We start from the raw sequence: 25,943 nt of genomic DNA on the forward strand, positions 1-25,943 counted from the left end.
TTGCTAAATGCTCCATCAGAGTGCAATGGTCGCCTGTCCTTTTTTTAAGTGATGATGTGGGTTTAGCCTGTGCTGTATGTATGTATGGGTGGCTGACTGCCACCCACCCAGAGAGTGTATGGGAGGCTGGTTGGCTGCCAGCCTTCCTTCCATTCCTATGAGTAATGTGAGTGCTCATGTAGGGGACATGGTTGGGTCCACCCCTTTCCCGGTTATCCCCTCTAGGCCTTTTGGCTTAGATCAAGTGTAAAAAAAGAAAGGATCTTGCGACAGATCGCATCCTGAGGCACGTTTTTTTTTGTGTGAATACTTGCACTTGGGTGACTTGTGAGCACATACTGATACATACGTTCCCTATCTGGGGACCATAAATTAAATGGATTTTTGAGAAAGGGAGCTGATTTGGAAGCTTGCTTCTGTCGCCCTATGCATTGACCCGATGTGGCAGTATATTCGGGTAGTGAACAGTGCACCACCCCATTCCAGTGTTAAACAAGAAAGATTCTCATTTAATCCTCCGTGGGTGAGAATTTGAGTTTGAGAATTGGAGACCAAAATGATGAGTTGCACTGACTGGTTTATGAACGTCTATTCATTTAGCGTTTTAATGACCATGTTTGCACACTGATTGGTGTAAAAAAATAAAATAAAACTAAATAATAATAATCTAGCACACCTGTGCAGGTTTGACATGACATGACAGGTAGCTGTCTTGTGGGTGGTGCTGAATCCTGTTAAATGACGTGAGGGTCTCATGCCTATACACAAGGGTGTGTCATTGCTGTTGCTTGACCATGCATTGGTATCTGTGGTCAGTGAATGATAAAAACAAAATTTACCATCCATTGATGGATGGGAAATCCGCCATGAGGCATTTGTTTTTAGAAACTGCTGCTCACAACCAATGTTGCAATGGAGTGTCTCCATCTGCTGGTGGTATTGGAAAGGCATTAGTGCTATGACAGGGTCTGAAGAAGAAGAAGAAGAAGAAGAAGACGGAAAAAAATATATATAAAAAGAAAAAGAGAGAGAGAGAGAGAGAGAGAGAGAGAGAGAGACTGACTTAGTGAGCGAGTGAGTGAGAGAGTGAGAGTGAGTGAGAGTGAATGAGTGAGTGAGTGATTGAGTGAGTGAGTGAGTGAGTGAGAACAAATGAGTTAAAGCAAGTGAGTGAGAGAGATCGAATGAATGAAAGTCTGAATGACAGAAAGAAAAAAGGATGAAGAAAGAAGCATGAAGAAAAAAAAATGTATATGGAGTTGCTGACATGAGTGCAATCTACAAAGCCGTTGAGGCTGATCCTCATGGGAGGATTATTGCACCAGGACCCTTAGCACTTTTAAAATGCCATTCAATGCCACGGGCTAGATGTAAACTGCAGATGACCATGTTGTGGTAGTTACCATGGATACCCAAGTGATGTGTGAGCTAACACATAGGCCCAACAGATTCCAAGAAGGCCAGAATCACCAGCGGCACCACCATCGATTGTCAGGTCACCCGGATTCAGCAAATACCAGAGTCCAAAATGATGCAGGTTTATACTGTTAATTTTCAGTTTATCGTTACAGTTGGTGTTATTCCATGTCGGAAGGGACGCAGCTACAGCCAGTGGGGTAACTAGAGACAGGCAGGCAGCTATGTGCAACAAAGGTAGGCGTGTTGTTTTCATATGCAGATCTGAAATATTGTCTTATATGCAAGAGGAGGAGTGATGGGGGTTCAGGCAAAAGCCAGGCTATGGATTGCATTGCTAAATGCTCCATCAGAGTGCAATGGTCGCCTGTCCTTTTTTTAAGTGATGATGTGGGTTTAGCCTGTGCTGTATGTATGTATGGGTGGCTGACTGCCACCCACCCAGAGAGTGTATGGGAGGCTGGTTGGCTGCCAGCCTTCCTTCCATTCCTATGAGTAATGTGAGTGCTCATGAAGGGGACATGGTTGGGTCCACCCCTTTCCCGGTTATCCCCTCTAGGCCTTTTGGCTTAGATCAAGTGTAAAAAAAGAAAGGATCTTGCGACAGATCGCATCCTGAGGCACGTTTTTTTTTGTGTGAATACTTGCACTTGGGTGACTTGTGAGCACATACTGATACATACGTTCCCTATCTGGGGACCATAAATTAAATGGATTTTTGAGAAAGGGAGCTGATTTGGAAGCTTGCTTCTGTCGCCCTATGCATTGACCCGATGTGGCAGTATATTCGGGTAGTGAACAGTGCACCACCCCCATTCCAGTGTTAAACAAGAAAGATTCTCATTTAATCCTCCGTGGGTGAGAATTTGAGTTTGAGAATTGGAGACCAAAATGATGAGTTGCACTGACTGGTTTATGAACGTCTATTCATTTAGCGTTTTAATGACCATGTTTGCACACTGATTGGTGTAAAAAAATAAAATAAAACTAAATAATAATAATCTAGCACACCTGTGCAGGTTTGACATGACATGACAGGTAGCTGTCTTGTGGGTGGTGCTGAATCCTGTTAAATGACGTGAGGGTCTCATGCCTATACACAAGGGTGTGTCATTGCTGTTGCTTGACCATGCATTGGTATCTGTGGTCAGTGAATGATAAAAACAAAATTTACCATCCATTGATGGATGGGAAATCCGCCATGAGGCATTTGTTTTTAGAAACTGCTGCTCACAACCAATGTTGCAATGGAGTGTCTCCATCTGCTGGTGGTATTGGAAAGGCATTAGTGCTATGACAGGGTCTGAAGAAGAAGAAGAAGAAGAAGAAGACGGAAAAAAATATATATAAAAAGAAAAAGAGAGAGAGAGAGAGAGAGACTGACTTAGTGAGCGAGTGAGTGAGAGAGTGAGAGTGAGTGAGAGTGAATGAGTGAGTGAGTGATTGAGTGAGTGAGTGAGTGAGTGAGTGAGAACAAATGAGTTAAAGCAAGTGAGTGAGAGAGATCGAATGAATGAAAGTCTGAATGACAGAAAGAAAAAAGGATGAAGAAAGAAGCATGAAGAAAAAAAAATGTATATGGAGTTGCTGACATGAGTGCAATCTACAAAGCCGTTGAGGCTGATCCTCATGGGAGGATTATTGCACCAGGACCCTTAGCACTTTTAAAATGCCATTCAATGCCACGGGCTAGATGTAAACTGCAGATGACCATGTTGTGGTAGTTACCATGGATACCCAAGTGATGTGTGAGCTAACACATAGGCCCAACAGATTCCAAGAAGGCCAGAATCACCAGCGGCACCACCATCGATTGTCAGGTCACCCGGATTCAGCAAATACCAGAGTCCAAAATGATGCAGGTTTATACTGTTAATTTTCAGTTTATCGTTACAGTTGGTGTTATTCCATGTCGGAAGGGACGCAGCTACAGCCAGTGGGGTAACTAGAGACAGGCAGGCAGCTATGTGCAACAAAGGTAGGCGTGTTGTTTTCATATGCAGATCTGAAATATTGTCTTATATGCAAGAGGAGGAGTGATGGGGGTTCAGGCAAAAGCCAGGCTATGGATTGCATTGCTAAATGCTCCATCAGAGTGCAATGGTCGCCTGTCCTTTTTTTAAGTGATGATGTGGGTTTAGCCTGTGCTGTATGTATGTATGGGTGGCTGACTGCCACCCACCCAGAGAGTGTATGGGAGGCTGGTTGGCTGCCAGCCTTCCTTCCATTCCTATGAGTAATGTGAGTGCTCATGAAGGGGACATGGTTGGGTCCACCCCTTTCCCGGTTATCCCCTCTAGGCCTTTTGGCTTAGATCAAGTGTAAAAAAAGAAAGGATCTTGCGACAGATCGCATCCTGAGGCACGTTTTTTTTTTGTGTGAATACTTGCACTTGGGTGACTTGTGAGCACATACTGATACATACGTTCCCTATCTGGGGACCATAAATTAAATGGATTTTTGAGAAAGGGAGCTGATTTGGAAGCTTGCTTCTGTCGCCCTATGCATTGACCCGATGTGGCAGTATATTCGGGTAGTGAACAGTGCACCACCCCATTCCAGTGTTAAACAAGAAAGATTCTCATTTAATCCTCCGTGGGTGAGAATTTGAGTTTGAGAATTGGAGACCAAAATGATGAGTTGCACTGACTGGTTTATGAACGTCTATTCATTTAGCGTTTTAATGACCATGTTTGCACACTGATTGGTGTAAAAAAATAAAATAAAACTAAATAATAATAATCTAGCACACCTGTGCAGGTTTGACATGACATGACAGGTAGCTGTCTTGTGGGTGGTGCTGAATCCTGTTAAATGACGTGAGGGTCTCATGCCTATACACAAGGGTGTGTCATTGCTGTTGCTTGACCATGCATTGGTATCTGTGGTCAGTGAATGATAAAAACAAAATTTACCATCCATTGATGGATGGGAAATCCGCCATGAGGCATTTGTTTTTAGAAACTGCTGCTCACAACCAATGTTGCAATGGAGTGTCTCCATCTGCTGGTGGTATTGGAAAGGCATTAGTGCTATGACAGGGTCTGAAGAAGAAGAAGAAGAAGAAGACGGAAAAAAATATATATAAAAAGAAAAAGAGAGAGAGAGAGAGAGAGACTGACTTAGTGAGCGAGTGAGTGAGAGAGTGAGAGTGAGTGAGAGTGATTGAGTGAGTGAGTGATTGAGTGAGTGAGTGAGTGAGTGAGAACAAATGAGTTAAAGCAAGTGAGTGAGAGAGATCGAATGAATGAAAGTCTGAATGACAGAAAGAAAAAAGGATGAAGAAAGAAGCATGAAGAAAAAAAAATGTATATGGAGTTGCTGACATGAGTGCAATCTACAAAGCCGTTGAGGCTGATCCTCATGGGAGGATTATTGCACCAGGACCCTTAGCACTTTTAAAATGCCATTCAATGCCATGGGCTAGATGTAAACTGCAGATGACCATGTTGTGGTAGTTACCATGGATACCCAAGTGATGTGTGAGCTAACACATAGGCCCAACAGATTCCAAGAAGGCCAGAATCACCAGCGGCACCACCATCGATTGTCAGGTCACCCGGATTCAGCAAATACCAGAGTCCAAAATGATGCAGGTTTATACTGTTAATTTTCAGTTTATCGTTACAGTTGGTGTTATTCCATGTCGGAAGGGACGCAGCTACAGCCAGTGGGGTAACTAGAGACAGGCAGGCAGCTATGTGCAACAAAGGTAGGCGTGTTGTTTTCATATGCAGATCTGAAATATTGTCTTATATGCAAGAGGAGGAGTGATGGGGGTTCAGGCAAAAGCCAGGCTATGGATTGCATTGCTAAATGCTCCATCAGAGTGCAATGGTCGCCTGTCCTTTTTTTAAGTGATGATGTGGGTTTAGCCTGTGCTGTATGTATGTATGGGTGGCTGACTGCCACCCACCCAGAGAGTGTATGGGAGGCTGGTTGGCTGCCAGCCTTCCTTCCATTCCTATGAGTAATGTGAGTGCTCATGAAGGGGACATGGTTGGGTCCACCCCTTTCCCGGTTATCCCCTCTAGGCCTTTTGGCTTAGATCAAGTGTAAAAAAAGAAAGGATCTTGCGACAGATCGCATCCTGAGGCACGTTTTTTTTTGTGTGAATACTTGCACTTGGGTGACTTGTGAGCACATACTGATACATACGTTCCCTATCTGGGGACCATAAATTAAATGGATTTTTGAGAAAGGGAGCTGATTTGGAAGCTTGCTTCTGTCGCCCTATGCATTGACCCGATGTGGCAGTATATTCGGGTAGTGAACAGTGCACCACCCCATTCCAGTGTTAAACAAGAAAGATTCTCATTTAATCCTCCGTGGGTGAGAATTTGAGTTTGAGAATTGGAGACCAAAATGATGAGTTGCACTGACTGGTTTATGAACGTCTATTCATTTAGCGTTTTAATGACCATGTTTGCACACTGATTGGTGTAAAAAAATAAAATAAAACTAAATAATAATAATCTAGCACACCTGTGCAGGTTTGACATGACATGACAGGTAGCTGTCTTGTGGGTGGTGCTGAATCCTGTTAAATGACGTGAGGGTCTCATGCCTATACACAAGGGTGTGTCATTGCTGTTGCTTGACCATGCATTGGTATCTGTGGTCAGTGAATGATAAAAACAAAATTTACCATCCATTGATGGATGGGAAATCCGCCATGAGGCATTTGTTTTTAGAAACTGCTGCTCACAACCAATGTTGCAATGGAGTGTCTCCATCTGCTGGTGGTATTGGAAAGGCATTAGTGCTATGACAGGGTCTGAAGAAGAAGAAGAAGAAGAAGAAGAAAAAGAAGACGGAAAAAAATATATATAAAAAGAAAAAGAGAGAGAGAGAGAGAGAGACTGACTTAGTGAGCGAGTGAGTGAGAGAGTGAGAGTGAGTGAGAGTGAATGAGTGAGTGAGTGATTGAGTGAGTGAGTGAGTGAGTGAGAACAAATGAGTTAAAGCAAGTGAGTGAGAGAGATCGAATGAATGAAAGTCTGAATGACAGAAAGAAAAAAGGATGAAGAAAGAAGCATGAAGAAAAAAAAATGTATATGGAGTTGCTGACATGAGTGCAATCTACAAAGCCGTTGAGGCTGATCCTCATGGGAGGATTATTGCACCAGGACCCTTAGCACTTTTAAAATGCCATTCAATGCCACGGGCTAGATGTAAACTGCAGATGACCATGTTGTGGTAGTTACCATGGATACCCAAGTGATGTGTGAGCTAACACATAGGCCCAACAGATTCCAAGAAGGCCAGAATCACCAGCGGCACCACCATCGATTGTCAGGTCACCCGGATTCAGCAAATACCAGAGTCCAAAATGATGCAGGTTTATACTGTTAATTTTCAGTTTATCGTTACAGTTGGTGTTATTCCATGTCGGAAGGGACGCAGCTACAGCCAGTGGGGTAACTAGAGACAGGCAGGCAGCTATGTGCAACAAAGGTAGGCGTGTTGTTTTCATATGCAGATCTGAAATATTGTCTTATATGCAAGAGGAGGAGTGATGGGGGTTCAGGCAAAAGCCAGGCTATGGATTGCATTGCTAAATGCTCCATCAGAGTGCAATGGTCGCCTGTCCTTTTTTTAAGTGATGATGTGGGTTTAGCCTGTGCTGTATGTATGTATGGGTGGCTGACTGCCACCCACCCAGAGAGTGTATGGGAGGCTGGTTGGCTGCCAGCCTTCCTTCCATTCCTATGAGTAATGTGAGTGCTCATGAAGGGGACATGGTTGGGTCCACCCCTTTCCCGGTTATCCCCTCTAGGCCTTTTGGCTTAGATCAAGTGTAAAAAAAGAAAGGATCTTGCGACAGATCGCATCCTGAGGCACGTTTTTTTTTGTGTGAATACTTGCACTTGGGTGACTTGTGAGCACATACTGATACATACGTTCCCTATCTGGGGACCATAAATTAAATGGATTTTTGAGAAAGGGAGCTGATTTGGAAGCTTGCTTCTGTCGCCCTATGCATTGACCCGATGTGGCAGTATATTCGGGTAGTGAACAGTGCACCACCCCATTCCAGTGTTAAACAAGAAAGATTCTCATTTAATCCTCCGTGGGTGAGAATTTGAGTTTGAGAATTGGAGACCAAAATGATGAGTTGCACTGACTGGTTTATGAACGTCTATTCATTTAGCGTTTTAATGACCATGTTTGCACACTGATTGGTGTAAAAAAATAAAATAAAACGAAATAATAATAATCTAGCACACCTGTGCAGGTTTGACATGACATGACAGGTAGCTGTCTTGTGGGTGGTGCTGAATCCTGTTAAATGACGTGAGGGTCTCATGCCTATACACAAGGGTGTGTCATTGCTGTTGCTTGACCATGCATTGGTATCTGTGGTCAGTGAATGATAAAAACAAAATTTACCATCCATTGATGGATGGGAAATCTGCCATGAGGCATTTGTTTTTAGAAACTGCTGCTCACAACCAATGTTGCAATGGAGTGTCTCCATCTGCTGGTGGTATTGGAAAGGCATTAGTGCTATGACAGGGTCTGAAGAAGAAGAAGAAGAAGAAGAAGAAGAAGAAGAAGAAGACGGAAAAAAATATATATAAAAAGAAAAAGAGAGAGAGAGAGAGAGAGACTGACTTAGTGAGCGAGTGAGTGAGAGAGTGAGAGTGAGTGAGAGTGAATGAGTGAGTGAGTGATTGAGTGAGTGAGTGAGTGAGTGAGAACAAATGAGTTAAAGCAAGTGAGTGAGAGAGATCGAATGAATGAAAGTCTGAATGACAGAAAGAAAAAAGGATGAAGAAAGAAGCATGAAGAAAAAAAAATGTATATGGAGTTGCTGACATGAGTGCAATCTACAAAGCCGTTGAGGCTGATCCTCATGGGAGGATTATTGCACCAGGACCCTTAGCACTTTTAAAATGCCATTCAATGCCACGGGCTAGATGTAAACTGCAGATGACCATGTTGTGGTAGTTACCATGGATACCCAAGTGATGTGTGAGCTAACACATAGGCCCAACAGATTCCAAGAAGGCCAGAATCACCAGCGGCACCACCATCGATTGTCAGGTCACCCGGATTCAGCAAATACCAGAGTCCAAAATGATGCAGGTTTATACTGTTAATTTTCAGTTTATCGTTACAGTTGGTGTTATTCCATGTCGGAAGGGACGCAGCTACAGCCAGTGGGGTAACTAGAGACAGGCAGGCAGCTATGTGCAACAAAGGTAGGCGTGTTGTTTTCATATGCAGATCTGAAATATTGTCTTATATGCAAGAGGAGGAGTGATGGGGGTTCAGGCAAAAGCCAGGCTATGGATTGCATTGCTAAATGCTCCATCAGAGTGCAATGGTCGCCTGTCCTTTTTTTAAGTGATGATGTGGGTTTAGCCTGTGCTGTATGTATGTATGGGTGGCTGACTGCCACCCACCCAGAGAGTGTATGGGAGGCTGGTTGGCTGCCAGCCTTCCTTCCATTCCTATGAGTAATGTGAGTGCTCATGAAGGGGACATGGTTGGGTCCACCCCTTTCCCGGTTATCCCCTCTAGGCCTTTTGGCTTAGATCAAGTGTAAAAAAAGAAAGGATCTTGCGACAGATCGCATCCTGAGGCACGTTTTTTTTTGTGTGAATACTTGCACTTGGGTGACTTGTGAGCACATACTGATACATACGTTCCCTATCTGGGGACCATAAATTAAATGGATTTTTGAGAAAGGGAGCTGATTTGGAAGCTTGCTTCTGTCGCCCTATGCATTGACCCGATGTGGCAGTATATTCGGGTAGTGAACAGTGCACCACCCCATTCCAGTGTTAAACAAGAAAGATTCTCATTTAATCCTCCGTGGGTGAGAATTTGAGTTTGAGAATTGGAGACCAAAATGATGAGTTGCACTGACTGGTTTATGAACGTCTATTCATTTAGCGTTTTAATGACCATGTTTGCACACTGATTGGTGTAAAAAAATAAAATAAAACTAAATAATAATAATCTAGCACACCTGTGCAGGTTTGACATGACATGACAGGTAGCTGTCTTGTGGGTGGTGCTGAATCCTGTTAAATGACGTGAGGGTCTCATGCCTATACACAAGGGTGTGTCATTGCTGTTGCTTGACCATGCATTGGTATCTGTGGTCAGTGAATGATAAAAACAAAATTTACCATCCATTGATGGATGGGAAATCCGCCATGAGGCATTTGTTTTTAGAAACTGCTGCTCACAACCAATGTTGCAATGGAGTGTCTCCATCTGCTGGTGGTATTGGAAAGGCATTAGTGCTATGACAGGGTCTGAAGAAGAAGAAGAAGAAGAAGAAGAAGACGGAAAAAAATATATATAAAAAGAAAAAGAGAGAGAGAGAGAGAGAGACTGACTTAGTGAGCGAGTGAGTGAGAGAGTGAGAGTGAGTGAGAGTGAATGAGTGAGTGAGTGATTGAGTGAGTGAGTGAGTGAGAACAAATGAGTTAAAGCAAGTGAGTGAGAGAGATCGAATGAATGAAAGTCTGAATGACAGAAAGAAAAAAGGATGAAGAAAGAAGCATGAAGAAAAAAAAATGTATATGGAGTTGCTGACATGAGTGCAATCTACAAAGCCGTTGAGGCTGATCCTCATGGGAGGATTATTGCACCAGGACCCTTAGCACTTTTAAAATGCCATTCAATGCCACGGGCTAGATGTAAACTGCAGATGACCATGTTGTGGTAGTTACCATGGATACCCAAGTGATGTGTGAGCTAACACATAGGCCCAACAGATTCCAAGAAGGCCAGAATCACCAGCGGCACCACCATCGATTGTCAGGTCACCCGGATTCAGCAAATACCAGAGTCCAAAATGATGCAGGTTTATACTGTTAATTTTCAGTTTATCGTTACAGTTGGTGTTATTCCATGTCGGAAGGGACGCAGCTACAGCCAGTGGGGTAACTAGAGACAGGCAGGCAGCTATGTGCAACAAAGGTAGGCGTGTTGTTTTCATATGCAGATCTGAAATATTGTCTTATATGCAAGAGGAGGAGTGATGGGGGTTCAGGCAAAAGCCAGGCTATGGATTGCATTGCTAAATGCTCCATCAGAGTGCAATGGTCGCCTGTCCTTTTTTTAAGTGATGATGTGGGTTTAGCCTGTGCTGTATGTATGTATGGGTGGCTGACTGCCACCCACCCAGAGAGTGTATGGGAGGCTGGTTGGCTGCCAGCCTTCCTTCCATTCCTATGAGTAATGTGAGTGCTCATGAAGGGGACATGGTTGGGTCCACCCCTTTCCCGGTTATCCCCTCTAGGCCTTTTGGCTTAGATCAAGTGTAAAAAAAGAAAGGATCTTGCGACAGATCGCATCCTGAGGCACGTTTTTTTTTGTGTGAATACTTGCACTTGGGTGACTTGTGAGCACATACTGATACATACGTTCCCTATCTGGGGACCATAAATTAAATGGATTTTTGAGAAAGGGAGCTGATTTGGAAGCTTGCTTCTGTTGCCCTATGCATTGACCCGATGTGGCAGTATATTCGGGTAGTGAACAGTGCACCACCCCATTCCAGTGTTAAACAAGAAAGATTCTCATTTAATCCTCCGTGGGTGAGAATTTGAGTTTGAGAATTGGAGACCAAAATGATGAGTTGCACTGACTGGTTTATGAACGTCTATTCATTTAGCGTTTTAATGACCATGTTTGCACACTGATTGGTGTAAAAAAATAAAATAAAACTAAATAATAATAATCTAGCACACCTGTGCAGGTTTGACATGACATGACAGGTAGCTGTCTTGTGGGTGGTGCTGAATCCTGTTAAATGACGTGAGGGTCTCATGCCTATACACAAGGGTGTGTCATTGCTGTTGCTTGACCATGCATTGGTATCTGTGGTCAGTGAATGATAAAAACAAAATTTACCATCCATTGATGGATGGGAAATCCGCCATGAGGCATTTGTTTTTAGAAACTGCTGCTCACAACCAATGTTGCAATGGAGTGTCTCCATCTGCTGGTGGTATTGGAAAGGCATTAGTGCTATGACAGGGTCTGAAGAAGAAGAAGAAGAAGAAGAAGAAGAAGAAGAAGAAGAAGACGGAAAAAAATATATATAAAAAGAAAAAGAGAGAGAGAGAGAGAGAGACTGACTTAGTGAGCGAGTGAGTGAGAGAGTGAGAGTGAGTGAGAGTGAATGAGTGAGTGAGTGATTGAGTGAGTGAGTGAGTGAGTGAGAACAAATGAGTTAAAGCAAGTGAGTGAGAGAGATCGAATGAATGAAAGTCTGAATGACAGAAAGAAAAAAGGATGAAGAAAGAAGCATGAAGAAAAAAAAATGTATATGGAGTTGCTGACATGAGTGCAATCTACAAAGCCGTTGAGGCTGATCCTCATGGGAGGATTATTGCACCAGGACCCTTAGCACTTTTAAAATGCCATTCAATGCCACGGGCTAGATGTAAACTGCAGATGACCATGTTGTGGTAGTTACCATGGATACCCAAGTGATGTGTGAGCTAACACATAGGCCCAACAGATTCCAAGAAGGCCAGAATCACCAGCGGCACCACCATCGATTGTCAGGTCACCCGGATTCAGCAAATACCAGAGTCCAAAATGATGCAGGTTTATACTGTTAATTTTCAGTTTATCGTTACAGTTGGTGTTATTCCATGTCGGAAGGGACGCAGCTACAGCCAGTGGGGTAACTAGAGACAGGCAGGCAGCTATGTGCAACAAAGGTAGGCGTGTTGTTTTCATATGCAGATCTGAAATATTGTCTTATATGCAAGAGGAGGAGTGATGGGGGTTCAGGCAAAAGCCAGGCTATGGATTGCATTGCTAAATGCTCCATCAGAGTGCAATGGTCGCCTGTCCTTTTTTTAAGTGATGATGTGGGTTTAGCCTGTGCTGTATGTATGTATGGGTGGCTGACTGCCACCCACCCAGAGAGTGTATGGGAGGCTGGTTGGCTGCCAGCCTTCCTTCCATTCCTATGAGTAATGTGAGTGCTCATGAAGGGGACATGGTTGGGTCCACCCCTTTCCCGGTTATCCCCTCTAGGCCTTTTGGCTTAGATCAAGTGTAAAAAAAGAAAGGATCTTGCGACAGATCGCATCCTGAGGCACGTTTTTTTTTTGTGTGAATACTTGCACTTGGGTGACTTGTGAGCACATACTGATACATACGTTCCCTATCTGGGGACCATAAATTAAATGGATTTTTGAGAAAGGGAGCTGATTTGGAAGCTTGCTTCTGTCGCCCTATGCATTGACCCGATGTGGCAGTATATTCGGGTAGTGAACAGTGCACCACCCCATTCCAGTGTTAAACAAGAAAGATTCTCATTTAATCCTCCGTGGGTGAGAATTTGAGTTTGAGAATTGGAGACCAAAATGATGAGTTGCACTGACTGGTTTATGAACGTCTATTCATTTAGCGTTTTAATGACCATGTTTGCACACTGATTGGTGTAAAAAAATAAAATAAAACTAAATAATAATAATCTAGCACACCTGTGCAGGTTTGACATGACATGACAGGTAGCTGTCTTGTGGGTGGTGCTGAATCCTGTTAAATGACGTGAGGGTCTCATGCCTATACACAAGGGTGTGTCATTGCTGTTGCTTGACCATGCATTGGTATCTGTGGTCAGTGAATGATAAAAACAAAATTTACCATCCATTGATGGATGGGAAATCCGCCATGAGGCATTTGTTTTTAGAAACTGCTGCTCACAACCAATGTTGCAATGGAGTGTCTCCATCTGCTGGTGGTATTGGAAAGGCATTAGTGCTATGACAGGGTCTGAAGAAGAAGAAGAAGAAGAAGAAGAAGAAGAAGAAGACGGAAAAAAATATATATAAAAAGAAAAAGAGAGAGAGAGAGAGAGAGAGACTGACTTAGTGAGCGAGTGAGTGAGAGAGTGAGAGTGAGTGAGAGTGAATGAGTGAGTGAGTGATTGAGTGAGTGAGTGAGTGAGAACAAATGAGTTAAAGCAAGTGAGTGAGAGAGATCGAATGAATGAAAGTCTGAATGACAGAAAGAAAAAAGGATGAAGAAAGAAGCATGAAGAAAAAAAAATGTATATGGAGTTGCTGACATGAGTGCAATCTACAAAGCCGTTGAGGCTGATCCTCATGGGAGGATTATTGCACCAGGACCCTTAGCACTTTTAAAATGCCATTCAATGCCACGGGCTAGATGTAAACTGCAGATGACCATGTTGTGGTAGTTACCATGGATACCCAAGTGATGTGTGAGCTAACACATAGGCCCAACAGATTCCAAGAAGGCCAGAATCACCAGCGGCACCACCATCGATTGTCAGGTCACCCGGATTCAGCAAATACCAGAGTCCAAAATGATGCAGGTTTATACTGTTAATTTTCAGTTTATCGTTACAGTTGGTGTTATTCCATGTCGGAAGGGACGCAGCTACAGCCAGTGGGGTAACTAGAGACAGGCAGGCAGCTATGTGCAACAAAGGTAGGCGTGTTGTTTTCATATGCAGATCTGAAATATTGTCTTATATGCAAGAGGAGGAGTGATGGGGATTGCATTGCTAAATGCTCCATCAGAGTGCAATGGTCGCCTGTCCTTTTTTTAAGTGATGATGTGGGTTTAGCCTGTGCTGTATGTATGTATGTATGGGTGGCTGACTGCCACCCACCCAGAGAGTGTATGGGAGGCTGGTTGGCTGCCAGCCTTCCTTCCATTCCTATGAGTAATGTGAGTGCTCATGAAGGGGACATGGTTGGGTCCACCCCTTTCCCGGTTATCCCCTCTAGGCCTTTTGGCTTAGATCAAGTGTAAAAAAAGAAAGGATCTTGCGACAGATCGCATCCTGAGGCACGTTTTTTTTTGTGTGAATACTTGCACTTGGGTGACTTGTGAGCACATACTGATACATACGTTCCCTATCTGGGGACCATAAATTAAATGGATTTTTGAGAAAGGGAGCTGATTTGGAAGCTTGCTTCTGTCGCCCTATGCATTGACCCGATGTGGCAGTATATTCGGGTAGTGAACAGTGCACCACCCCATTCCAGTGTTAAACAAGAAAGATTCTCATTTAATCCTCCGTGGGTGAGAATTTGAGTTTGAGAATTGGAGACCAAAATGATGAGTTGCACTGACTGGTTTATGAACGTCTATTCATTTAGCGTTTTAATGACCATGTTTGCACACTGATTGGTGTAAAAAAATAAAATAAAACTAAATAATAATAATCTAGCACACCTGTGCAGGTTTGACATGACATGACAGGTAGCTGTCTTGTGGGTGGTGCTGAATCCTGTTAAATGACGTGAGGGTCTCATGCCTATACACAAGGGTGTGTCATTGCTGTTGCTTGACCATGCATTGGTATCTGTGGTCAGTGAATGATAAAAACAAAATTTACCATCCATTGATGGATGGGAAATCCGCCATGAGGCATTTGTTTTTAGAAACTGCTGCTCACAACCAATGTTGCAATGGAGTGTCTCCATCTGCTGGTGGTATTGGAAAGGCATTAGTGCTATGACAGGGTCTGAAGAAGAAGAAGAAGAAGAAGAAGAAGAAGAAGACGGAAAAAAATATATATAAAAAGAAAAAGAGAGAGAGAGAGAGAGAGACTGACTTAGTGAGCGAGTGAGTGAGAGAGTGAGAGTGAGTGAGAGTGAATGAGTGAGTGAGTGATTGAGTGAGTGAGTGAGTGAGTGAGTGAGAACAAATGAGTTAAAGCAAGTGAGTGAGAGAGATCGAATGAATGAAAGTCTGAATGACAGAAAGAAAAAAGGATGAAGAAAGAAGCATGAAGAAAAAAAAATGTATATGGAGTTGCTGACATGAGTGCAATCTACAAAGCCGTTGAGGCTGATCCTCATGGGAGGATTATTGCACCAGGACCCTTAGCACTTTTAAAATGCCATTCAATGCCACGGGCTAGATGTAAACTGCAGATGACCATGTTGTGGTAGTTACCATGGATACCCAAGTGATGTGTGAGCTAACACATAGGCCCAACAGATTCCAAGAAGGCCAGAATCACCAGCGGCACCACCATCGATTGTCAGGTCACCCGGATTCAGCAAATACCAGAGTCCAAAATGATGCAGGTTTATACTGTTAATTTTCAGTTTATCGTTACAGTTGGTGTTATTCCATGTCGGAAGGGACGCAGCTACAGCCAGTGGGGTAACTAGAGACAGGCAGGCAGCTATGTGCAACAAAGGTAGGCGTGTTGTTTTCATATGCAGATCTGAAATATTGTCTTATATGCAAGAGGAGGAGTGATGGGGGTTCAGGCAAAAGCCAGGCTATGGATTGCATTGCTAAATGCTCCATCAGAGTGCAATGGTCGCCTGTCCTTTTTTTAAGTGATGATGTGGGTTTAGCCTGTGCTGTATGTATGTATGGGTGGCTGACTGCCACCCACCCAGAGAGTGTATGGGAGGCTGGTTGGCTGCCAGCCTTCCTTCCATTCCTATGAGTAATGTGAGTGCTCATGAAGGGGACATGGTTGGGTCCACCCCTTTCCCGGTTATCCCCTCTAGGCCTTTTGGCTTAGATCAAGTGTAAAAAAAGAAAGGATCTTGCGACAGATCGCATCCTGAGGCACGTTTTTTTTTGTGTGAATACTTGCACTTGGGTGACTTGTGAGCACATACTGATACATACGTTCCCTATCTGGGGACCATAAATTAAATGGATTTTTGAGAAAGGGAGCTGATTTGGAAGCTTGCTTCTGTCGCCCTATGCATTGACCCGATGTGGCAGTATATTCGGGTAGTGAACAGTGCACCACCCCATTCCAGTGTTAAACAAGAAAGATTCTCATTTAATCCTCCGTGGGTGAGAATTTGAGTTTGAGAATTGGAGACCAAAAGGATGAGTTGCACTGACTGGTTTATGAACGTCTATTCATTTAGCGTTTTAATGACCATGTTTGCACACTGATTGGTGTAAAAAAATAAAATAAAACTAAATAATAATAATCTAGCACACCTGTGCAGGTTTGACATGACATGACAGGTAGCTGTCTTGTGGGTGGTGCTGAATCCTGTTAAATGACGTGAGGGTCTCATGCCTATACACAAGGGTGTGTCATTGCTGTTGCTTGACCATGCATTGGTATCTGTGGTCAGTGAATGATAAAAACAAAATTTACCATCCATTGATGGATGGGAAATCCGCCATGAGGCATTTGTTTTTAGAAACTGCTGCTCACAACCAATGTTGCAATGGAGTGTCTCCATCTGCTGGTGGTATTGGAAAGGCATTAGTGCTATGACAGGGTCTGAAGAAGAAGAAGAAGAAGAAGAAGAAGAAGAAGAAGAAGAAGACGGAAAAAAATATATATAAAAAGAAAAAGAGAGAGAGAGAGACTGACTTAGTGAGCGAGTGAGTGAGAGAGTGAGAGTGAGTGAGAGTGAATGAGTGAGTGAGTGATTGAGTGAGTGAGTGAGTGAGTGAGTGAGAACAAATGAGTTAAAGCAAGTGAGTGAGAGAGATCGAATGAATGAAAGTCTGAATGACAGAAAGAAAAAAGGATGAAGAAAGAAGCATGAAGAAAAAAAAATGTATATGGAGTTGCTGACATGAGTGCAATCTACAAAGCCGTTGAGGCTGATCCTCATGGGAGGATTATTGCACCAGGACCCTTAGCACTTTTAAAATGCCATTCAATGCCACGGGCTAGATGTAAACTGCAGATGACCATGTTGTGGTAGTTACCATGGATACCCAAGTGATGTGTGAGCTAACACATAGGCCCAACAGATTCCAAGAAGGCCAGAATCACCAGCGGCACCACCATCGATTGTCAGGTCACCCGGATTCAGCAAATACCAGAGTCCAAAATGATGCAGGTTTATACTGTTAATTTTCAGTTTATCGTTACAGTTGGTGTTATTCCATGTCGGAAGGGACGCAGCTACAGCCAGTGGGGTAACTAGAGACAGGCAGGCAGCTATGTGCAACAAAGGTAGGCGTGTTGTTTTCATATGCAGATCTGAAATATTGTGTTATATGCAAGAGGAGGAGTGATGGGGGTTCAGGCAAAAGCCAGGCTATGGATTGCATTGCTAAATGCTCCATCAGAGTGCAATGGTCGCCTGTCCTTTTTTTAAGTGATGATGTGGGTTTAGCCTGTGCTGTATGTATGTATGGGTGGCTGACTGCCACCCACCCAGAGAGTGTATGGGAGGCTGGTTGGCTGCCAGCCTTCCTTCCATTCCTATGAGTAATGTGAGTGCTCATGAAGGGGACATGGTTGGGTCCACCCCTTTCCCGGTTATCCCCTCTAGGCCTTTTGGCTTAGATCAAGTGTAAAAAAAGAAAGGATCTTGCGACAGATCGCATCCTGAGGCACGTTTTTTTTTGTGTGAATACTTGCACTTGGGTGACTTGTGAGCACATACTGATACATACGTTCCCTATCTGGGGACCATAAATTAAATGGATTTTTGAGAAAGGGAGCTGATTTGGAAGCTTGCTTCTGTCGCCCTATGCATTGACCCGATGTGGCAGTATATTCGGGTAGTGAACAGTGCACCACCCCATTCCAGTGTTAAACAAGAAAGATTCTCATTTAATCCTCCGTGGGTGAGAATTTGAGTTTGAGAATTGGAGACCAAAATGATGAGTTGCACTGACTGGTTTATGAACGTCTATTCATTTAGCGTTTTAATGACCATGTTTGCACACTGATTGGTGTAAAAAAATAAAATAAAACTAAATAATAATAATCTAGCACACCTGTGCAGGTTTGACATGACATGACAGGTAGCTGTCTTGTGGGTGGTGCTGAATCCTGTTAAATGACGTGAGGGTCTCATGCCTATACACAAGGGTGTGTCATTGCTGTTGCTTGACCATGCATTGGTATCTGTGGTCAGTGAATGATAAAAACAAAATTTACCATCCATTGATGGATGGGAAATCCGCCATGAGGCATTTGTTTTTAGAAACTGCTGCTCACAACCAATGTTGCAATGGAGTGTCTCCATCTGCTGGTGGTATTGGAAAGGCATTAGTGCTATGACAGGGTCTGAAGAAGAAGAAGAAGAAGAAGAAGACGGAAAAAAATATATATAAAAAGAAAAAGAGAGAGAGAGAGAGAGAGACTGACTTAGTGAGCGAGTGAGTGAGAGAGTGAGAGTGAGTGAGAGTGAATGAGTGAGTGAGTGATTGAGTGAGTGAGTGAGTGAGTGAGAACAAATGAGTTAAAGCAAGTGAGTGAGAGAGATCGAATGAATGAAAGTCTGAATGACAGAAAGAAAAAAGGATGAAGAAAGAAGCATGAAGAAAAAAAAATGTATATGGAGTTGCTGACATGAGTGCAATCTACAAAGCCGTTGAGGCTGATCCTCATGGGAGGATTATTGCACCAGGACCCTTAGCACTTTTAAAATGCCATTCAATGCCACGGGCTAGATGTAAACTGCAGATGACCATGTTGTGGTAGTTACCATGGATACCCAAGTGATGTGTGAGCTAACACATAGGCCCAACAGATTCCAAGAAGGCCAGAATCACCAGCGGCACCACCATCGATTGTCAGGTCACCCGGATTCAGCAAATACCAGAGTCCAAAATGATGCAGGTTTATACTGTTAATTTTCAGTTTATCGTTACAGTTGGTGTTATTCCATGTCGGAAGGGACGCAGCTACAGCCAGTGGGGTAACTAGAGACAGGCAGGCAGCTATGTGCAACAAAGGTAGGCGTGTTGTTTTCATATGCAGATCTGAAATATTGTCTTATATGCAAGAGGAGGAGTGATGGGGGTTCAGGCAAAAGCCAGGCTATGGATTGCATTGCTAAATGCTCCATCAGAGTGCAATGGTCGCCTGTCCTTTTTTTAAGTGATGATGTGGGTTTAGCCTGTGCTGTATGTATGTATGGGTGGCTGACTGCCACCCACCCAGAGAGTGTATGGGAGGCTGGTTGGCTGCCAGCCTTCCTTCCATTCCTATGAGTAATGTGAGTGCTCATGAAGGGGACATGGTTGGGTCCACCCCTTTCCCGGTTATCCCCTCTAGGCCTTTTGGCTTAGATCAAGTGTAAAAAAAGAAAGGATCTTGCGACAGATCGCATCCTGAGGCACGTTTTTTTTTGTGTGAATACTTGCACTTGGGTGACTTGTGAGCACATACTGATACATACGTTCCCTATCTGGGGACCATAAATTAAATGGATTTTTGAGAAAGGGAGCTGATTTGGAAGCTTGCTTCTGTCGCCCTATGCATTGACCCGATGTGGCAGTATATTCGGGTAGTGAACAGTGCACCACCCCATTCCAGTGTTAAACAAGAAAGATTCTCATTTAATCCTCCGTGGGTGAGAATTTGAGTTTGAGAATTGGAGACCAAAATGATGAGTTGCACTGACTGGTTTATGAACGTCTATTCATTTAGCGTTTTAATGACCATGTTTGCACACTGATTGGTGTAAAAAAATAAAATAAAACTAAATAATAATAATCTAGCACACCTGTGCAGGTTTGACATGACATGACAGGTAGCTGTCTTGTGGGTGGTGCTGAATCCTGTTAAATGACGTGAGGGTCTCATGCCTATACACAAGGGTGTGTCATTGCTGTTGCTTGACCATGCATTGGTATCTGTGGTCAGTGAATGATAAAAACAAAATTTACCATCCATTGATGGATGGGAAATCCGCCATGAGGCATTTGTTTTTAGAAACTGCTGCTCACAACCAATGTTGCAATGGAGTGTCTCCATCTGCTGGTGGTATTGGAAAGGCATTAGTGCTATGACAGGGTCTGAAGAAGAAGAAGAAGAAGAAGAAGACGGAAAAAAATATATATAAAAAGAAAAAGAGAGAGAGAGAGAGAGAGACTGACTTAGTGAGCGAGTGAGTGAGAGAGTGAGAGTGAGTGAGAGTGAATGAGTGAGTGAGTGATTGAGTGAGTGAGTGAGTGAGTGAGAACAAATGAGTTAAAGCAAGTGAGTGAGAGAGATCGAATGAATGAAAGTCTGAATGACAGAAAGAAAAAAGGATGAAGAAAGAAGCATGAAGAAAAAAAAATGTATATGGAGTTGCTGACATGAGTGCAATCTACAAAGCCGTTGAGGCTGATCCTCATGGGAGGATTATTGCACCAGGACCCTTAGCACTTTTAAAATGCCATTCAATGCCACGGGCTAGATGTAAACTGCAGATGACCATGTTGTGGTAGTTACCATGGATACCCAAGTGATGTGTGAGCTAACACATAGGCCCAACAGATTCCAAGAAGGCCAGAATCACCAGCGGCACCACCATCGATTGTCAGGTCACCCGGATTCAGCAAATACCAGAGTCCAAAATGATGCAGGTTTATACTGTTAATTTTCAGTTTATCGTTACAGTTGGTGTTATTCCATGTCGGAAGGGACGCAGCTACAGCCAGTGGGGTAACTAGAGACAGGCAGGCAGCTATGTGCAACAAAGGTAGGCGTGTTGTTTTCATATGCAGATCTGAAATATTGTCTTATATGCAAGAGGAGGAGTGATGGGGGTTCAGGCAAAAGCCAGGCTATGGATTGCATTGCTAAATGCTCCATCAGAGTGCAATGGTCGCCTGTCCTTTTTTTAAGTGATGATGTGGGTTTAGCCTGTGCTGTATGTATGTATGGGTGGCTGACTGCCACCCACCCAGAGAGTGTATGGGAGGCTGGTTGGCTGCCAGCCTTCCTTCCATTCCTATGAGTAATGTGAGTGCTCATGAAGGGGACATGGTTGGGTCCACCCCTTTCCCGGTTATCCCCTCTAGGCCTTTTGGCTTAGATCAAGTGTAAAAAAAGAAAGGATCTTGCGACAGATCGCATCCTGAGGCACGTTTTTTTTTGTGTGAATACTTGCACTTGGGTGACTTGTGAGCACATACTGATACATACGTTCCCTATCTGGGGACCATAAATTAAATGGATTTTTGAGAAAGGGAGCTGATTTGGAAGCTTGCTTCTGTCGCCCTATGCATTGACCCGATGTGGCAGTATATTCGGGTAGTGAACAGTGCACCACCCCATTCCAGTGTTAAACAAGAAAGATTCTCATTTAATCCTCCGTGGGTGAGAATTTGAGTTTGAGAATTGGAGACCAAAATGATGAGTTGCACTGACTGGTTTATGAACGTCTATTCATTTAGCGTTTTAATGACCATGTTTGCACACTGATTGGTGTAAAAAAATAAAATAAAACTAAATAATAATAATCTAGCACACCTGTGCAGGTTTGACATGACATGACAGGTAGCTGTCTTGTGGGTGGTGCTGAATCCTGTTAAATGACGTGAGGGTCTCATGCCTATACACAAGGGTGTGTCATTGCTGTTGCTTGACCATGCATTGGTATCTGTGGTCAGTGAATGATAAAAACAAAATTTACCATCCATTGATGGATGGGAAATCCGCCATGAGGCATTTGTTTTTAGAAACTGCTGCTCACAACCAATGTTGCAATGGAGTGTCTCCATCTGCTGGTGGTATTGGAAAGGCATTAGTGCTATGACAGGGTCTGAAGAAGAAGAAGAAGAAGAAGAAGAAGAAGAAGACGGAAAAAAATATATATAAAAAGAAAAAGAGAGAGAGAGAGAGAGAGACTGACTTAGTGAGCGAGTGAGTGAGAGAGTGAGAGTGAGTGAGAGTGAATGAGTGAGTGAGTGATTGAGTGAGTGAGTGAGTGAGTGAGAACAAATGAGTTAAAGCAAGTGAGTGAGAGAGATCGAATGAATGAAAGTCTGAATGACAGAAAGAAAAAAGGATGAAGAAAGAAGCATGAAGAAAAAAAAATGTATATGGAGTTGCTGACATGAGTGCAATCTACAAAGCCGTTGAGGCTGATCCTCATGGGAGGATTATTGCACCAGGACCCTTAGCACTTTTAAAATGCCATTCAATGCCACGGGCTAGATGTAAACTGCAGATGACCATGTTGTGGTAGTTACCATGGATACCCAAGTGATGTGTGAGCTAACACATAGGCCCAACAGATTCCAAGAAGGCCAGAATCACCAGCGGCACCACCATCGATTGTCAGGTCACCCGGATTCAGCAAATACCAGAGTCCAAAATGATGCAGGTTTATACTGTTAATTTTCAGTTTATCGTTACAGTTGGTGTTATTCCATGTCGGAAGGGACGCAGCTACAGCCAGTGGGGTAACTAGAGACAGGCAGGCAGCTATGTGCAACAAAGGTAGGCGTGTTGTTTTCATATGCAGATCTGAAATATTGTCTTATATGCAAGAGGAGGAGTGATGGGGGTTCAGGCAAAAGCCAGGCTATGGATTGCATTGCTAAATGCTCCATCAGAGTGCAATGGTCGCCTGTCCTTTTTTTAAGTGATGATGTGGGTTTAGCCTGTGCTGTATGTATGTATGGGTGGCTGACTGCCACCCACCCAGAGAGTGTATGGGAGGCTGGTTGGCTGCCAGCCTTCCTTCCATTCCTATGAGTAATGTGAGTGCTCATGAAGGGGACATGGTTGGGTCCACCCCTTTCCCGGTTATCCCCTCTAGGCCTTTTGGCTTAGATCAAGTGTAAAAAAAGAAAGGATCTTGCGACAGATCGCATCCTGAGGCACGTTTTTTTTTGTGTGAATACTTGCACTTGGGTGACTTGTGAGCACATACTGATACATACGTTCCCTATCTGGGGACCATAAATTAAATGGATTTTTGAGAAAGGGAGCTGATTTGGAAGCTTGCTTCTGTCGCCCTATGCATTGACCCGATGTGGCAGTATATTCGGGTAGTGAACAGTGCACCACCCCATTCCAGTGTTAAACAAGAAAGATTCTCATTTAATCCTCCGTGGGTGAGAATTTGAGTTTGAGAATTGGAGACCAAAATGATGAGTTGCACTGACTGGTTTATGAACGTCTATTCATTTAGCGTTTTAATGACCATGTTTGCACACTGATTGGTGTAAAAAAATAAAATAAAACTAAATAATAATAATCTAGCACACCTGTGCAGGTTTGACATGACATGACAGGTAGCTGTCTTGTGGGTGGTGCTGAATCCTGTTAAATGACGTGAGGGTCTCATGCCTATACACAAGGGTGTGTCATTGCTGTTGCTTGACCATGCATTGGTATCTGTGGTCAGTGAATGATAAAAACAAAATTTACCATCCATTGATGGATGGGAAATCCGCCATGAGGCATTTGTTTTTAGAAACTGCTGCTCACAACCAATGTTGCAATGGAGTGTCTCCATCTGCTGGTGGTATTGGAAAGGCATTAGTGCTATGACAGGGTCTGAAGAAGAAGAAGAAGAAGAAGAAGAAGAAGAAGAAGAAGAAGACGGAAAAAAATATATATAAAAAGAAAAAGAGAGAGAGAGAGAGAGAGACTGACTTAGTGAGCGAGTGAGTGAGAGAGTGAGAGTGAGTGAGAGTGAATGAGTGAGTGAGTGATTGAGTGAGTGAGTGAGTGAGTGAGAACAAATGAGTTAAAGCAAGTGAGTGAGAGAGATCGAATGAATGAAAGTCTGAATGACAGAAAGAAAAAAGGATGAAGAAAGAAGCATGAAGAAAAAAAAATGTATATGGAGTTGCTGACATGAGTGCAATCTACAAAGCCGTTGAGGCTGATCCTCATGGGAGGATTATTGCACCAGGACCCTTAGCACTTTTAAAATGCCATTCAATGCCACGGGCTAGATGTAAACTGCAGATGACCATGTTGTGGTAGTTACCATGGATACCCAAGTGATGTGTGAGCTAACACATAGGCCCAACAGATTCCAAGAAGGCCAGAATCACCAGCGGCACCACCATCGATTGTCAGGTCACCCGGATTCAGCAAATACCAGAGTCCAAAATGATGCAGGTTTATACTGTTAATTTTCAGTTTATCGTTACAGTTGGTGTTATTCCATGTCGGAAGGGACGCAGCTACAGCCAGTGGGGTAACTAGAGACAGGCAGGCAGCTATGTGCAACAAAGGTAGGCGTGTTGTTTTCATATGCAGATCTGAAATATTGTCTTATATGCAAGAGGAGGAGTGATGGGGGTTCAGGCAAAAGCCAGGCTATGGATTGCATTGCTAAATGCTCCATCAGAGTGCAATGGTCGCCTGTCCTTTTTTTAAGTGATGATGTGGGTTTAGCCTGTGCTGTATGTATGTATGGGTGGCTGACTGCCACCCACCCAGAGAGTGTATGGGAGGCTGGTTGGCTGCCAGCCTTCCTTCCATTCCTATGAGTAATGTGAGTGCTCATGAAGGGGACATGGTTGGGTCCACCCCTTTCCCGGTTATCCCCTCTAGGCCTTTTGGCTTAGATCAAGTGTAAAAAAAGAAAGGATCTTGCGACAGATCGCATCCTGAGGCACGTTTTTTTTTGTGTGAATACTTGCACTTGGGTGACTTGTGAGCACATACTGATACATACGTTCCCTATCTGGGGACCATAAATTAAATGGATTTTTGAGAAAGGGAGCTGATTTGGAAGCTTGCTTCTGTCGCCCTATGCATTGACCCGATGTGGCAGTATATTCGGGTAGTGAACAGTGCACCACCCCATTCCAGTGTTAAACAAGAAAGATTCTCATTTAATCCTCCGTGGGTGAGAATTTGAGTTTGAGAATTGGAGACCAAAATGATGAGTTGCACTGACTGGTTTATGAACGTCTATTCATTTAGCGTTTTAATGACCATGTTTGCACACTGATTGGTGTAAAAAAATAAAATAAAACTAAATAATAATAATCTAGCACACCTGTGCAGGTTTGACATGACATGACAGGTAGCTGTCTTGTGGGTGGTGCTGAATCCTGTTAAATGACGTGAGGGTCTCATGCCTATACACAAGGGTGTGTCATTGCTGTTGCTTGACCATGCATTGGTATCTGTGGTCAGTGAATGATAAAAACAAAATTTACCATCCATTGATGGATAGGAAATCCGCCATGAGGCATTTGTTTTTAGAAACTGCTGCTCACAACCAATGTTGCAATGGAGTGTCTCCATCTGCTGGTGGTATTGGAAAGGCATTAGTGCTATGACAGGGTCTGAAGAAGAAGAAGAAGAAGAAGAAGACGGAAAAAAATATATATAAAAAGAAAAAGAGAGAGAGAGAGAGAGAGAGACTGACTTAGTGAGCGAGTGAGTGAGAGAGTGAGAGTGAGTGAGAGTGAATGAGTGAGTGAGTGATTGAGTGAGTGAGTGAGTGAGTGAGAACAAATGAGTTAAAGCAAGTGAGTGAGAGAGATCGAATGAATGAAAGTCTGAATGACAGAAAGAAAAAAGGATGAAGAAAGAAGCATGAAGAAAAAAAAATGTATATGGAGTTGCTGACATGAGTGCAATCTACAAAGCCGTTGAGGCTGATCCTCATGGGAGGATTATTGCACCAGGACCCTTAGCACTTTTAAAATGCCATTCAATGCCACGGGCTAGATGTAAACTGCAGATGACCATGTTGTGGTAGTTACCATGGATACCCAAGTGATGTGTGAGCTAACACATAGGCCCAACAGATTCCAAGAAGGCCAGAATCACCAGCGGCACCACCATCGATTGTCAGGTCACCCGGATTCAGCAAATACCAGAGTCCAAAATGATGCAGGTTTATACT

The 25,943-nt window shown here is 43.4% G+C and overlaps 15 pseudogenes; all 15 read left to right on the top strand.

Annotated features, from left to right (window-relative positions):
* The first annotated feature begins 214 nt into the window (after nt 1-214).
* Nucleotides 215-478, top strand: LOC130329247 (U2 spliceosomal RNA; annotated as a pseudogene).
* Nucleotides 479-1,964: 1,486 nt separating this feature from the next.
* LOC130329248 (U2 spliceosomal RNA) lies at nt 1,965-2,228 on the top strand (annotated as a pseudogene).
* A 1,477-nt stretch (nt 2,229-3,705) lies between these two features.
* LOC130329296 (U2 spliceosomal RNA) lies at nt 3,706-3,970 on the top strand (annotated as a pseudogene).
* A 1,469-nt stretch (nt 3,971-5,439) lies between these two features.
* LOC130329249 (U2 spliceosomal RNA) lies at nt 5,440-5,703 on the top strand (annotated as a pseudogene).
* A 1,481-nt stretch (nt 5,704-7,184) lies between these two features.
* LOC130329250 (U2 spliceosomal RNA) lies at nt 7,185-7,448 on the top strand (annotated as a pseudogene).
* A 1,487-nt stretch (nt 7,449-8,935) lies between these two features.
* Nucleotides 8,936-9,199, top strand: LOC130329252 (U2 spliceosomal RNA; annotated as a pseudogene).
* Nucleotides 9,200-10,670: 1,471 nt separating this feature from the next.
* On the top strand, nt 10,671-10,934 carry LOC130329197 (U2 spliceosomal RNA; annotated as a pseudogene).
* A 1,490-nt stretch (nt 10,935-12,424) lies between these two features.
* On the top strand, nt 12,425-12,689 carry LOC130329297 (U2 spliceosomal RNA; annotated as a pseudogene).
* A 1,462-nt stretch (nt 12,690-14,151) lies between these two features.
* LOC130329253 (U2 spliceosomal RNA) lies at nt 14,152-14,415 on the top strand (annotated as a pseudogene).
* Nucleotides 14,416-15,900: 1,485 nt separating this feature from the next.
* On the top strand, nt 15,901-16,164 carry LOC130329254 (U2 spliceosomal RNA; annotated as a pseudogene).
* A 1,488-nt stretch (nt 16,165-17,652) lies between these two features.
* On the top strand, nt 17,653-17,916 carry LOC130329255 (U2 spliceosomal RNA; annotated as a pseudogene).
* Nucleotides 17,917-19,388: 1,472 nt separating this feature from the next.
* LOC130329256 (U2 spliceosomal RNA) lies at nt 19,389-19,652 on the top strand (annotated as a pseudogene).
* Nucleotides 19,653-21,124: 1,472 nt separating this feature from the next.
* On the top strand, nt 21,125-21,388 carry LOC130329258 (U2 spliceosomal RNA; annotated as a pseudogene).
* A 1,481-nt stretch (nt 21,389-22,869) lies between these two features.
* On the top strand, nt 22,870-23,133 carry LOC130329259 (U2 spliceosomal RNA; annotated as a pseudogene).
* A 1,490-nt stretch (nt 23,134-24,623) lies between these two features.
* On the top strand, nt 24,624-24,887 carry LOC130329260 (U2 spliceosomal RNA; annotated as a pseudogene).
* Nucleotides 24,888-25,943: the final 1,056 nt, after the last annotated feature.

The sequence above is a fragment of the Hyla sarda genome, unplaced genomic scaffold, assembly GCF_029499605.1.
Source record: "Hyla sarda isolate aHylSar1 unplaced genomic scaffold, aHylSar1.hap1 scaffold_316, whole genome shotgun sequence".
In the NCBI taxonomy this organism is placed as follows: Eukaryota; Metazoa; Chordata; class Amphibia; order Anura; family Hylidae; genus Hyla; species Hyla sarda.